General features: G+C 44.7%; 1 protein-coding gene across 1 annotated transcript in view; it reads right to left on the reverse strand.

The window, feature by feature from the left end:
- kif26ab (kinesin family member 26Ab) overlaps positions 1-13,776 on the reverse strand; it is a 117,638-nt gene that overhangs the window by 21,783 nt on the left and 82,079 nt on the right. The gene's annotated exons all lie outside the window — the stretch shown is intronic.

A 13,776-nucleotide genomic window follows, 5' to 3' on the forward strand; every position in this document is an offset into this window, starting at 1 on the left:
CCCCCACCCCTCGCCCCCCTCCTCCCCTGCAGTGAACCTACCTCACACTGTGGCTGATTAGCGGGGCGGCATAGCTCTCCATGAATGGAGATGGGAACACTGGGCCGCGGCCAGCCTCCACATCATGCAGTGATAATGACTTCAGCCCAATGAGTCAGACCTGCGCTGCTGGAGACCTTCACAATCCATCACAGACTCAGAAGTGAAGGAATTTCTGCTGATTTCACATCCCACGTTGTAAGCTTACAACGTCCGCTGCCGAACTTAAAAACGCCAAAGTGACACATGATCAACATGGACTTGAATATGTCTGTGTGTATCACGTACGGTGCTGTGTTTTAGAGTCAAAGGATAATCAATAGGAAACCTCCCCAGAGCTGCACATCAGTCCGCGGCGTCTTATTGATGGGCTGCCCTCGACACCACCAAACAGCCCCGTGCCCCCGAGGTGAGGGAGGAGTAACATCAATCTTACAGCTGAGTGTAACCGTGACCTAAAGGAAGAACATCAGGGCGTCCACGTCGCTGCATCCTTCTCCATTTGCCACATCTCAGTTTGGTCAAAGCAAATCTTCATTTTGGTCCCGTCTGGAAGGCTGTGCGGCCTGGTCACTCCAGTCCTGACCCAGGCACTGCTAGGCTCCAGTGATGATTAAGTGACCACGACGTGAGTGAGCACGTGAACGCACACATTCAGCCGAGGGGATGATGTCATACTCTGCCAGCAGGCCCTGGCAGCAGGAAGGCCCACCCAGAAAAGATTTACTAGCGAGGTCAGGATGCTGATCATTAAGTATGAGACAAATGCCTGCTCACCATAAAACCCTCCTGCTCAGAGTCAACCACTGTGGCTATATCTCAGTGGGTCGGAGAAGAGTGTTTGCCGTGGGTGTCAGCGTTCCCCAGATGTATGGCCTCCCATGTATAAATATGTGCATTCTTCCGACTCTTAGAGATGGAGGGGTCACAGGGTGGGGGCTTTTTAGAACGACCAGAGAAATAACCAGACCCAGGTTACCTGTCAGTGACACAGTATCAGGCACGCAGGGACCGTAATGGAGGAGCGAGCTGTCAAACGCATGACAAAGCTGATCCAAGCCTCCTGTGTGGCGCTGAGGATTAGTCTGGTAATGAGTCTGTCTCCTTTCCAAAGTCTGTCTGCAATCAGGGGACCACTGGTATAAACATTCATTTCGTTTTTCTCACTTCCTCTCCTTTATTCTAAATCACTCAAAACACCTAATGCCCGAGGCCCAAACATCCTGACTATGGGAAGACGAGTTAACAAATGTTTATCGTAGCAGAATGCACGTCTTTTACTTTGCAAAACTGGCCAATCTGGAAAGAGAGAGAGAGAGAGAGAGAAAACAAAACTGGCCAATCTGGAGAGAGAGAGAGAGAGAGAGAAACAGACGATCCCTGTGGTGCTGTCTGGTTATCACATCAACTAAATCCACACTTTTTAACAGCTACTTTTTTTCTCTCTCTTTTTTACAACACGAGGAAGTGAGAAGTGAGAGGCCTAGCGGACTATCAGCTGGGTCTCGTCGATGCACAGCTCCGAGGTTGGTGGCTGTTTGGCGTCTTCTTCCTGCTCGGCTGTTGAATTGATAGTTTACTTTCTTCACTTAGTGCGGGTGTTTAGAGAAAGTGGTCAAACCCCTGAGGGATCGGGTTTTTGGGGTTTTTTTCTTTTTCTATAAATCCTCAGATGAAGACAAACAGATCCCAGCCAAACACACAGCAGTGGACGCGATGTCCAGCTAGCTGAGCAATATCTCACTCCGCACATTCCACACGTTCAACCAAGGCCTTTTAGAAGAGCTCTTTGTTCCAGCAAAGGTGTTCGACAAGCCTTTTGTTCCTGTGGTGCCTGGCCTTGGACACAGAATACCAAATGGGGGCATCATTTGCGCTCTGACTGCTGACAGCCCAAGGCTGCTCAGACTCACACTCTCTGTAAATTAGGTAAAGCCATGCATATATGTAACATCTGTGAATTCAGCCTCAATCATAAAAATGATTCAAGGGAAGGATTCAAGGAAAATCTTCAATATTGCATATTATTACTGCATGAAATATTCATGTCTGCGGTTAGATCCCCTCCGCTAATACAGCTGCTCCATGTACTCTGACATACGCAGTACTCCAGAGTTTTAGAGTCCTACAATCAGAGAAGGTTAAAAATGCTGCTTAAAACTGAAAATTCCAAATCGCTCCCTTAGGTCACAACATTACCTGCACGGATATGTTACATGAATGTCATGTGACTTTTCTCGATGTAAGCAGACATCGACTAAATAGTACAGTGTTGTAGGACCAAAGGACAGTCAAGTCCTGTTATACAGTGTGTGTGGGGGGAGGAGGGCCAGGGGGGTTTGGGAGTCTGTTATGTTGCATTTGAAAGTGGTGGGCCAAAGCGCAGAACACGGCGCAAAACTTGCGCACATTCGCAGTTAAGTACATCTCCTGCTGCCTGCACAAAAATCTGTGAACCGCGTCCGCACGCAGTCGATAAATACAAGACGTTGGCAATAGTTCACAAAGCAACCGTTGCAGCCGCGTGTGTGTGTGTGTGTGTGTCCATATCACAGTCAGATGCTGCAGATATGTCGTTCACAGTAAAGATGACATCCTGTTGATCAGAGGGCGGACTATTTTGAAGACCATTCGCAGCCGTTGTTGTGAGAGTCGCTCTCGACCGCGTTACTTTCACCTCGTCTAAATAATAGTCAGTGACGTAAGAGTCGGAGGCCTCTGGGCCTTAGCTCGCTGGCCTTTGCGGTAATGTGAGTGCGGGTCAAAGGGGGAGAGGGGAGGAGGGCAGTGGGCACTTTAGCACGTCACGAAGCAACTGGTCCTAGTGTGAGTGCGTCTTTAGTGAGTATGATATGAGGTTAGAAATAAAAAACTGTGGGAGACGGGAGATAGCAGTGCAGAAGTAACGGGGAAAAATTGATTAAAATGGAAAAAGAAAGAAAATCTCCCGACGTTTATATCACGGAGAAGAAGATGCAGTCAAAACAAAGAAGGAAGGAGAGACAGGGAGGGAGGGAGGGAGCAGCAGGGAGTACAGTCACGTTGTCTCTTCGATCAGAGGGCCTGGCTCTGCGCCAGATCACCACTGTCCATGAGGAGGTAAATCATTTTCTGCCTGAGAAAGAAACAGGGAAAAAAATGATCATCGCAGCTCTGTCACAGCACAGCCAGTTCCCAAAGACGGGAATCCCCAGTCGGCCAAGGATAAATGGAACAGTTGGTGCAGGAAACAGGAAAAGAAAAAAAAAAAAAAAAAGGCTTATCAATATTCAAGAAAACCTGCTTTGCTGCAGCGAGATCAGAGTGAGGATCAGTAGATGTGAGCAGCTCCTTGTATCAACGCAGAGAAGAAAAGCAGCTTCTCTGCTCATGTTTCTCTGTCCATCAATAGAAGTTTGTTCTTCCAAGACTTTGGACGTCACATCTAGAGGAATCGGCTGATGCCAACAGATCCTTCAGTGGCTTTTGAAAATTGAGGTGCTCTGTGTATATGCCAAGGTTCACCCTTTAATGATGGGGGGGGGTTTCTGGCACACAGTGTGTGACAAACCCCCCTTTTTGTGGCTAAACCCCCTTTTCCGGTGTTTTTGTGTTCAAAGCCCTATCCATAAAGCTTTGCGGCTCCAGACACCCTACACCCATCATCTCAGTCACAACAATCCCCCCTCCTTACCCTCAGTGTGGACCACAAAGAAATCCTGGCAAGTTAGAAGCTTTAGGAGGGCTCAAAACAACAAAAGAAAGGGCATTTAGGGTAAAAGTTAGGGGCCGTCATTCTGTTTGCCAATGCTTTCATTGTTTTTCCTTGTTTTCATGAACACATCATGCTAATATGCCTTAACTAGCTCCACTGTTGGGCCGTGTGGAGGTGAACAAAGCTCAGGGCTGCGGCTCCACAGGACCTATTTGTTAGTAAATGAGATAAAGGGGCCAATTAAGGGGCCCCTGGAAGTAGAGCTGAGAAGGTTGCAATTAGAATCCAAAGGAAAATCCTCCGACAACTGACTTTGTAGAAGAGGCTTTTAGGCTTCCAGAAAACTACTTTCAGTTGGGAAAATGTTCAGCTATTACCCCGAAATTGGTTCAGGCAGAAGAAGAAGAAGAAAAAAAAACATCGGGAGAATGTTCATTTTTAAGCTGATGGGTGACAGATGATAATGAAGACGTGTTTTTCCCTGCTCTGCAGACTGCCGTTTTCCCACCTCTGGCACTGCTGACAAAGATTAACAGCTGCTTTCATCTCTTCCGGTGTATTTTCACTCGGCTCCTCAGACACTGCTGCAGGTTTGCAGAGAATCTGGAGTAACGTCAAACTCTCAATACACATGTTGAACTTCAAATCCCACCCACGATCCCTCAAATACCTCAGCATGAATGTTGTGCCAAGGGCATACACGTCGGCGAAGAAGTTCTCCTGGCAAGAAGGCAACCTGGTGTTCAAAAAAAATAATCTCCGACTGAGAGACACCCAGATTCTTAATGATTTGGTCCGTCACCCAGCACAGACAGGTTATCAAATTAACCAGAGACAAACGAGGGCAATTATTAACGCAAGAGACCATCTCCATCACAAGTGATGTCCATTCGTGATGGAGACATATCTTCAGAGCCTTCCCAAAATACCGGCGTACTTCTTCTCCACTTCTATCCTTCATTAATCATTCGCTGCCACAGTGAAGACACACAGTGATTATTTATTTGCACTTCTCCAATCAGAGGCTATCACAACACACAGTCCCGCAGGCTGCTGGGAAAATGTAAGCGTGATTAATCAGTGGGCCGTCTAGAGAGAGAGAGACGCAGCAGCGGGGGAGGATTTCTTAATCTTCCATCTATATTCAAGTCAATAAGCAGCACAACACAAACGAAAGGCGGTCCAGGACAGGTGAAATGAACTGTACAGTCGCTGAGGTGGTCACGTCAGACGACCTGGGTGGAGCAGATGAAGTGACCATTAAGATGGAGGGGGGGGCAGGGGTGGGATCAATACAACCATCATGGATGACTGTACTGAAAGTAGACTAATCCAACCTTATGGGGAAATGTGTTTCAGAGAAAAAACATTAAGACGTTAGTGACTACAACCGTTTTATTCCAGCCAAGCACTTTATCCCATATCACACACTCGTAAAGTCAACCGCAGGGAAACACGCGGCAGCGTTTCTAAGGCCACATAAGGAGTACGAGGATAATGAGATTTTTTAGCAGGGTACAGCTGGCTTTCACGTGCTGGGTCGTGAACCGATTACAGACTATGATCCGCTCCATTCAAAACCATGTGTGGGCAGAAAGTAGAAGCACAAAGGAGAGAAATGCTCCGTGGTACTTTTAGTTTTACACTTTTCTGATATCAACAAGTTGAAGGTTAGTTTCATGTGGAGTCGGTCAGGAATCCTGCTCAAACAAATGAATCCCTTAAACTGCTTCTCAATACAACACATGAAAACAGGAAAATATGTAACGAGCAGCAGTTTGTGGGGCAAAAACACAGGAACAGAGACACAAATAACCAAACAACACAGAGGAACATTGAACATGAAGTGGTATTTTACTCCTTTATGCCTCTAACACTTCAATCCAGCGACCGACCTGATTTCCCTTCATGACCACATTATACCTCATTCCTGATGTTACGTCTAATTGCGTCTGAATACTTTGTCACTGTAGAAACTTTAAGCCATTTCAAACTAGTATGAACAAGACAATGATATTAACTGATGCAGCCGCCGCTCCAGTACAGACCAAAGCAAAGCAAGAATGTCTACAGCCGTGGTTTTCAACCACAGGGTTGCACCCCCATGTGGATTCCCCTGGAATTTAACTGGGGTCGCCTGAAATGTCCAGTAATTGATTTTAAATAATTACTCTTAAAAATATTTTTCCAACAAATTATTTTTCTCTATGAAAACACTACACACAATCTTTCATTTTCCTGAATATTAATACAATACAAAACATCTGATCTGATCTGACGTCTGCATCTCCTTACTTTGACAGTTTTTTTGTTTTTTTAACCTCATTTACATCTCCTTTTATTTGTTTATGTAATGTTTCTCTCCTAATATATATATATATATATATATATATATATATATATATATATCTACTGCATGTTTTGGAAAAACAGGAGGAAACTGAAGAACATCTGAACGGGAAAGAGAAAGACTGGAGTTCAAAGCAATGTTTTTTGGGTTGTTTTTCATACACAAATCTATTCTGTTCTTTTCTTTTTTCTTTTTTTGTCTTTAGAGACAAACTAACCTCAATTTGTACGTGTCGTGTCCTCGGCAAATCAAACTACCGGCCCTGATTAGAAAACTCTTAGTTATTAATGTTCAACACTGGGTGGTGTCTGAGGAGCAGTGATGCCTGAGAACTCCAGCAGGAGACACCATTGTTTCTCCAGACTAGTACACATAAAAAGCTCGTGGGAGCACAGGCCACAGGCTCTGTTCTGCATGTGCACACAATGGGCAATAAAATTCCTCTGTGCATATTCCCTGCCCTGAGCTACTGCAATTTATTCCCTCTCATTCCACCTCAACCACGCTCAGCATCTCAGCCACAGAACAGAAGTCATGATAGAGATAATAGAGTCCATTTGCATGACTTTCACTGAGGGACTCTAAAGAGGTTCAGATGGCGTCCCTCGGCCCCCACGGGCATGATGTATACGTCCGTTCAACAGGCTAGGGGTTAGAGGATGATAACTAAACACTAATGCACTGATGATGGAGCCTGTGGGGAACTCTGGGCCGTTGTACCGTTGAGTGGGGAATGCTCAACGTGGGCAGAAAGGGATTGATGCTGAGCCTGTAACCTCCCGGCCCCCGGCCCACATGCAACAGTTCCCACACAGTGTTGCTCTTCTGATCATGCTGAGCCGACATACCAAAGAAGAAAAAGGCCGCAGTGTGTCGGGTGACGAGGGAACGCAGGTCCGTGCTCCGCATCCTCTCACTCCTCCGTGTGTGAAAGGAATATGTCGGGACAAGGAAGCCCAGCGTTCCCCCCTCTCCCCTCAGGGTTTAGTACACGTGGACCCGGGGTGAGCTCACAAGCTGGAGTCAGCGATTCGGCTCTTTGTTTGTCAGCCGCTGCTCTGCTGCCCCCCTGCAGGCGATGTGAGGGGGGCAGACAGACTTCCTGACTCAGGGATTCAGTGGGAGGAAAAAAAGGGCAGGGAAAAGGGGGTAAAACCTCACATACACGACACAAAGCCCACTGTTTCCCCTCCTCATCATTTAAGCAGTTTGTAATTCATCCTGACAGGCTCTGGTTATAATATGTCTATTACACACAACACACCCAGACAAAGACAGGAGAGTAGCTGTGCAGAATGTTGCTGAACACAGATAATGTCAAACAATCCATCCATCCATCCATCCATCCATCCATCCATCCATCCATCCATCCATCCATCTATCTAGTTTCAAAGTCGTGCTTTTCGTGCTTAAATGCTTAAAATATTATTACAAAACCTATGCAACATGACCCTATTTGGTACAAGATCCTCAGATGTTCAGACCAGACCTCAGTAGTGGGGAGAGGGGGGGGTGGTGGGGGGTTTAGAGAGTACAGGGCAGAAGTCTGACAGAAATAACTGCTGGAATGAGACATGGTTTGAGCAGCAGAGAGCGCTGTAGCCCAGCTTCATGTCCAACCTTTTCCTCAGCTCCATTTGTTAAAACAAAGGTCAATGGCTGGGTGTTTCCAGGTTTACTCAGAAACCAGAGCGAAGACTCAAAGGTCAATGGCTGGTGTTTCCAGCTTTACTCAGAAACCAGAGCGAAGACTCACTTCTACAGCCACAAACATGTCAAACATTTTAACACAAAGAACCAGAGGAACACGATCACCAGTAAAAACCAAACAATTCAGACCAGTGTGTTGAAACCTTTGGGTCGAGACCCACCTGTAATAATAGTCTGAGCACATCAGGACAGAAAACACAGTTTAACAATTTATCCTTCGTACATTTATGTCACAACAGACAGTGTTGTGTTTAAGGACTGTAGGACAAATCCTTTCAGATTTTTTAACTTGATGAATTTGGTGTGAAAATCTCTGTTAAAAACAGCTGGATTTCTTCTCATATTTTACTTTTATATTTGCTTCAATTGAGCCACTAAGCCGAGTCACTGAACTTTTTCTCATATATTCATAAAAATAGATCTGCTACAAGAAAAGACTATCGCTGTTTGGAACCAAAGTCGTCAGCATATACGCATCCATTGTAGATGCATCCAGGGCTGTCTGGACCGTCTACGTCTCCATCAACACATCAGCCCTGACGGCGCCTGACAAGCCTCGGATGAATTCACACCTGGGCTCGTCCTCAGCCTCAGCTGGTGTCTGCCACGGCACGGAGGCATCCATCAGTCCCATCAGTCTGATTATGGCAGCAGGAAACCAGCTGGTGTTTAATCCAAGAGTAAACAAAGACGAACGCCACAGAGCAGCTAACCCATTCAGACTAACGCCCACGTTCAACGCTTCTGATGAGCCAGCCGCTGCCCGGGGCATTTGTTGCTCACATTCAACAGATTGATATGAATCGGTTGAACTTGTCAGGCTGAGGAGGTACAGGCGGCATTAACATTTCATCTCCCCTGTGGTAGTTTCTTATTCCTGCAATGCCATACATCCTCCTCCGCCTCTGGCTCAGTGGAGGAATCCATCTCATAACAAAACCATTACCCTTCACCTCCAGGGAGCAGACAGTCCAACTCCAGCTGAACAAAAGTCTACATCTCACAGAGTGGAGGCGAGGCATGAAGCAGAGAACGAAAAGAAATATGATCCTGACCACAGCTGATGATCACAAATGTTGTCTTTCACTCCACACTGATGATGAGAGTGAGCTGTGAGGTTTGGTCCATGCCAACTTTACCAATGTTTTAGCCAAAGGTCACAACACAGACAGTAGGGGGCTCTATGGAGAGTGAGGTCAGCAAACTGGACACACAGACTGACAACAAGATCAATTATAGACATCAACATAACCAGACACAGCACAGGGTTCTATGGAAGACCTGGACTCAGAGAATGATCCTCAAGAAAAAGATTTCATTATCTGTAACATTTTACTGAAAAGTATATAAAAACAATTAGGATACAAATTAGTTTCTTAGAAAAAAACCCAAAATATATATGTACATAAATATATATATATATATAGTATATATGTATATATTTATATATATATATATATATATATTGTATATTGATTTTTTTGTAAGAACTAATTGGTAATGTTTACATGCCAATATATATAAATATATTGGCATGTAAACATTACAATTGTCATCATCGTTGAATTGAAGATGTAATAATAAAAACATTAACAACTTTTTTTTAATTTTTAAATATATATTGCTAATTTCGGAGCAGTTCGTCTCTGAGCCCGTGTCCAAAAAGTTCAACAACTGCAGTTGTTTGGTGAACTTACTCGACTCCCATGGTAGTAAATCCACCATTGTTCACCACATGTGCTCCTGATGCGGGGACAATGGAGCATCAGCCCAACTCAGGCCGTCTGAGTGACAATATTTACAAGCGCGTTTGACCCAGAGAGCCAACGTCTGCTCTGTATCTTTATCCTCCTGCCATGTGGGCCAAGTGCAATGTGCTCCACTTAATCTGCCCCGCCTATTTGCCTGCGGAATAGAATCTGCCTGTCAATCAACAACAGCACCAAACAAAGCGCTGCCCCGCTGCCTGGAGCCCCCGCTGCCCCTCCCCCCTGTGTACACCGCCCATCATTAAAGGACTGCAGAATGTCCCGAGTGCAGGAGCAACATGTTGGAATCTGTGTGTCCCCTAACAAACAAACACAATGGAATCAGTTCCACATGAGGACTTCACAACAAATCACACAACATTGTACACACGTTGTGACCAATGGGCGCCAGCGAGTCACGTCAACATGTTGTTCACAGCGGCGCCTCGGATCCTGCAGAGCTTCCACACTCTGACTGGACTACAGTCCACTGGAACCATTTTAACATCCTGTTTCCCAGTGTTTGAAAAGAAAAATCAGTCTCATTTTTATTTCCAGGAGCTAATGACTTGTTTCTATGGTTACCTTAGTGCTGCCTGACGGATAAAGGGCAGAGTGAGTGCTGCTGACACAAAGGCAGTGACTTTGCAGGAGAACGTGGTCTGGATGGCCGTGCTGCCACAGTTACAGGAGGATTCCTTCAGCACAATCACAGTCATTAGACTCACCTGGGCGGCAGCTGCAGGACGCTCCGTGAACGGCCCTAAAACCATTTCCTCCACTGGTTTCTTCGGGGCAGAATTCCAACAAACAGCTGTCCACCCCGGCCCCTGCAGCAGCGCCTCCATCAGGTGGTGTGCCACCTCTGGAGATCAAAATGCCCCCCACCCAAAAAAAAAAAAACTTTTGCTAAATCACCTATTTAACCGTACATCCAAAATAAGGGCCAGCCGGCAGGAGAACGTGGTCTGGATGGCCGTGCTGCCACAGTTACAGGAGGATTCCTTCAGCACAATCACAGTCATTAGACTCACCTGGGCGGCAGCTGCAGGACGCTCCGTGAACGGCCCTAAAACCATTTCCTCCACTGGTTTCTTCGGGGCAGAATTCCAACAAACAGCTGTCCACCCCGGCCCCTGCAGCAGCGCCTCCATCAGGTGGTGTGCCACCTCTGGAGATCAAAATGCCCCCCACCCAAAAAAAAAAAACCTTCTGCTAACTCACTTATGTACCTGTCAATCATAATCAGTGTCACGCTGCAAAGTGACAACAGACTGGTGACATAGAAGACGATAGAAAATATCTCAGATTTACACAGCCGTACACTGTGTGTTCTCCATGTCAACAGGTGACCTTTGCTCTACTTTTTCTTCAACTGCTTTGATGCAAGTAACGTTTTGAATTTTAAATCGTCGTTTTCACACTGGCTGCTTTGGGAACTATCAGCCCTGTCAGTCAATGTGGCCAAATCGAACTAACCACTGATGATGGTGACCCATGCACCGCGTGAGCGTCTTATTTCATTTTGGTATTTCCTATTTCACTGTTACCACGACAGTTCCACGTGTTACCGATAGTATCCAGTGTAATGCGATTTATTGTATCGCTGCCAGTGTATCGCAATATATTGTATTGTTGCCATTGTATCGTGATGTGTCTCGTATCGCCAGATTCTTGCCAATACACACCCCTGGTGTGAACAAAAGTGTATTCACTGTGCTGTAACTACTACTGTGTGGAATACCATATTAAATCATATAAATAAGAGTCAGCTGTGGGACTGAGAGTGTGGAAACAAACACAAAAGTGTAACACTGTCACTCAACACTTTGCTCCTGCAACTGTGATGTCACAAATAAACAACAGGAAACTCGATCATCTCTTTTAAGGATGGTTAAACTGGTCAAAATGGTTTGGTTATTTCCACTGGTCATCACTGCTGAGGGAGTATAAACTAAGATAAAATGTAAATAAATGATGTTTAACAAACAGAGCGTCAGGTGTCGGTGGCACAGGAAGAGGAAGTGCCGTCCACAGTTTGCCGCAGCGTCCAGACCCTGCTGTGAGTTTCATTACACAACGTTCTGTCAATGCACTAATCATATGCTCTGTCACAAGGCAATCAGTGTTTAACGTGCTGGTCAGCTGAACACATGGCTTTGGATTCATGAGTCCACCCCCCCCCACCCCCCCTCCCCGCAATACTGGTGTACAAATACACACATAATTACATGCATTGGTACACACACCCACACACACACACAGAGATCACCCAGTTGAGAGTGTGACCCTTGACCCTTCCTGTCTCTCGGTGACTGTACGGTCACTCAGTGTAATTATCAGCGGCTCATTAACGACCTCAGGGCCGTCTTTGTTTCAGGCCACTTCCTCACAATTACCAGACACAGGAAGCCAGAGACGGAGGAAAAAAGAAGGAAAAACGCTTTAAAAGATGAATCCAACCATTCATCATGTGATTAAAAACATTTTCACAGAACAGAGGTTTCACAAAATAATAATTTATGGCTGTGTGGCGTTTTTACGCGAGCAAATGTTTCCACGGGCTATAAGACGATAAGAAAAAGAAAAAAAACCCCAAACATTTAAACATTTATCCACGCTGCCTGGCAGCTGTTGGTATAAACACTTCTAATATTAATTCTGCAAATGCAACTGTTAATTTTACTAGTACAACATCGTTTGTTCTGTTGAATAATTAGCAGAGTCAAATTAATTATTCGCTCCTCTCAATTAATATTCCGCACAAATCGCAGTGGCAATCTGTTGGTGGATAAAGAAGTGGGAATCACATTTTTATTTTTTTATCACAGTGAAGCCCAGAACTAATAAGAATTGCACCCACAACCCTCTGGGTGTAAGACAACTGCACCACAAACTGAGCTTTAGTTTATTATCATTCTTCTCACATGTCGTAAGGAGAGTTGGTTGGAGGAGAATGTAGTGAGCTGCAATTTAAAATCTCACCTCTAGGTGCCAGACATTGGCTTAGACATCTACAGTAGTGTGTCTTAAAGTCCTAAATTAAATGAATACACAAAAATTATTAAATAAAAATGAAAGTCTGTGGGATGATGATCACCAGGTCAAACTTAATACACTTAAAATTAATAAATAAAAATGTGGGATGATGATCACCAGGTCAAACTTCTGCTACAAAAGTTCCATTAGGAAAAGCAGTGACTTTGTAAACGTTTGGGGCTGTATTTCAGTTTGTACACTTAGGGACCGAGTCAAAATTAGCAGAATAAGTGCAGGATGGAATCTATTTAGTATCATTTTAATGGACCACGAAAAAAAAATACTGTATGAAAATATTGCAAACATTGTAAAATCCCCTCAGAGGAATTTCGTTTGTTTGTTTGTTTGTTTAAAAAAAGAAAACAGTTTTTAACGTGTTTCTTGAACCATCTGGGTTTCGTGGTTAGCAAAATGACATTTTGATTAAACGATTTTCTCGACCGGCTCCACATTAAACAGCAACAAATTGAATGCTTTTCCAGACAAATGAATGGTTGAATTATTTTCCAATCACACATTAAACAAAGCTTTTGCTCGACCTCCTCTGCTTTTGTATTCAGCAGCGTTTACCTAGAGCAGCTCAACTCACGTTAATTGCATTCTAATTAAAATTTCATCTGGGAGTGGAGCAGAATGTCAGAACAAGTGTCTGCGGAGCCTCCTGCACTTCACTGGGGGGAGAAGGTGCTGCTTAGTTATTCTGCTCTCACCATCCAGGGCTCTCAGGATGTCGGAGCATGCGTCCCGCTAATTGTATCGTTCCGGAACAAAAAAGAATACTAATCAGATAAGAGTTTTCAATCAAGTATGAGACACGAGGGCCAATGGTTTCATCATTTCCTCTTCTGAACAAAAGCAGAAATACAAAGAAATATGTTGATTTATGCAGCTCGCTCAGATTTGTCAGGAATTACTTTTCAGTCGGAGAATAGAGAAACAAACAACACGACAATGGAGTGGGGGATGATGGGAGTCGTGATAATAAGAAGACTTTTCTGTAGAGTGGGTTTAAAAGCACGTGGGAAACTATTCTGGCCTGTTGTTTACGAACATAAAACTCTTCTTTTTCTCCTGTGGGAGGTGCTGTTGACACCAAGCTGTGGTCTGTGACTTGTTAAAAAAGTTTTGAGTTTTGAGTTTTCTTCTCACAATGTTTCCTTATTGCAGTGGTTCTCTAATATTTTCTGTCATCCCCC

The sequence above is a fragment of the Cynoglossus semilaevis genome, chromosome 1 (genome assembly GCF_000523025.1).
Source record: "Cynoglossus semilaevis isolate Cse_v1.0 chromosome 1, Cse_v1.0, whole genome shotgun sequence".
Classification (NCBI taxonomy): Eukaryota; Metazoa; Chordata; class Actinopteri; order Pleuronectiformes; family Cynoglossidae; genus Cynoglossus; species Cynoglossus semilaevis.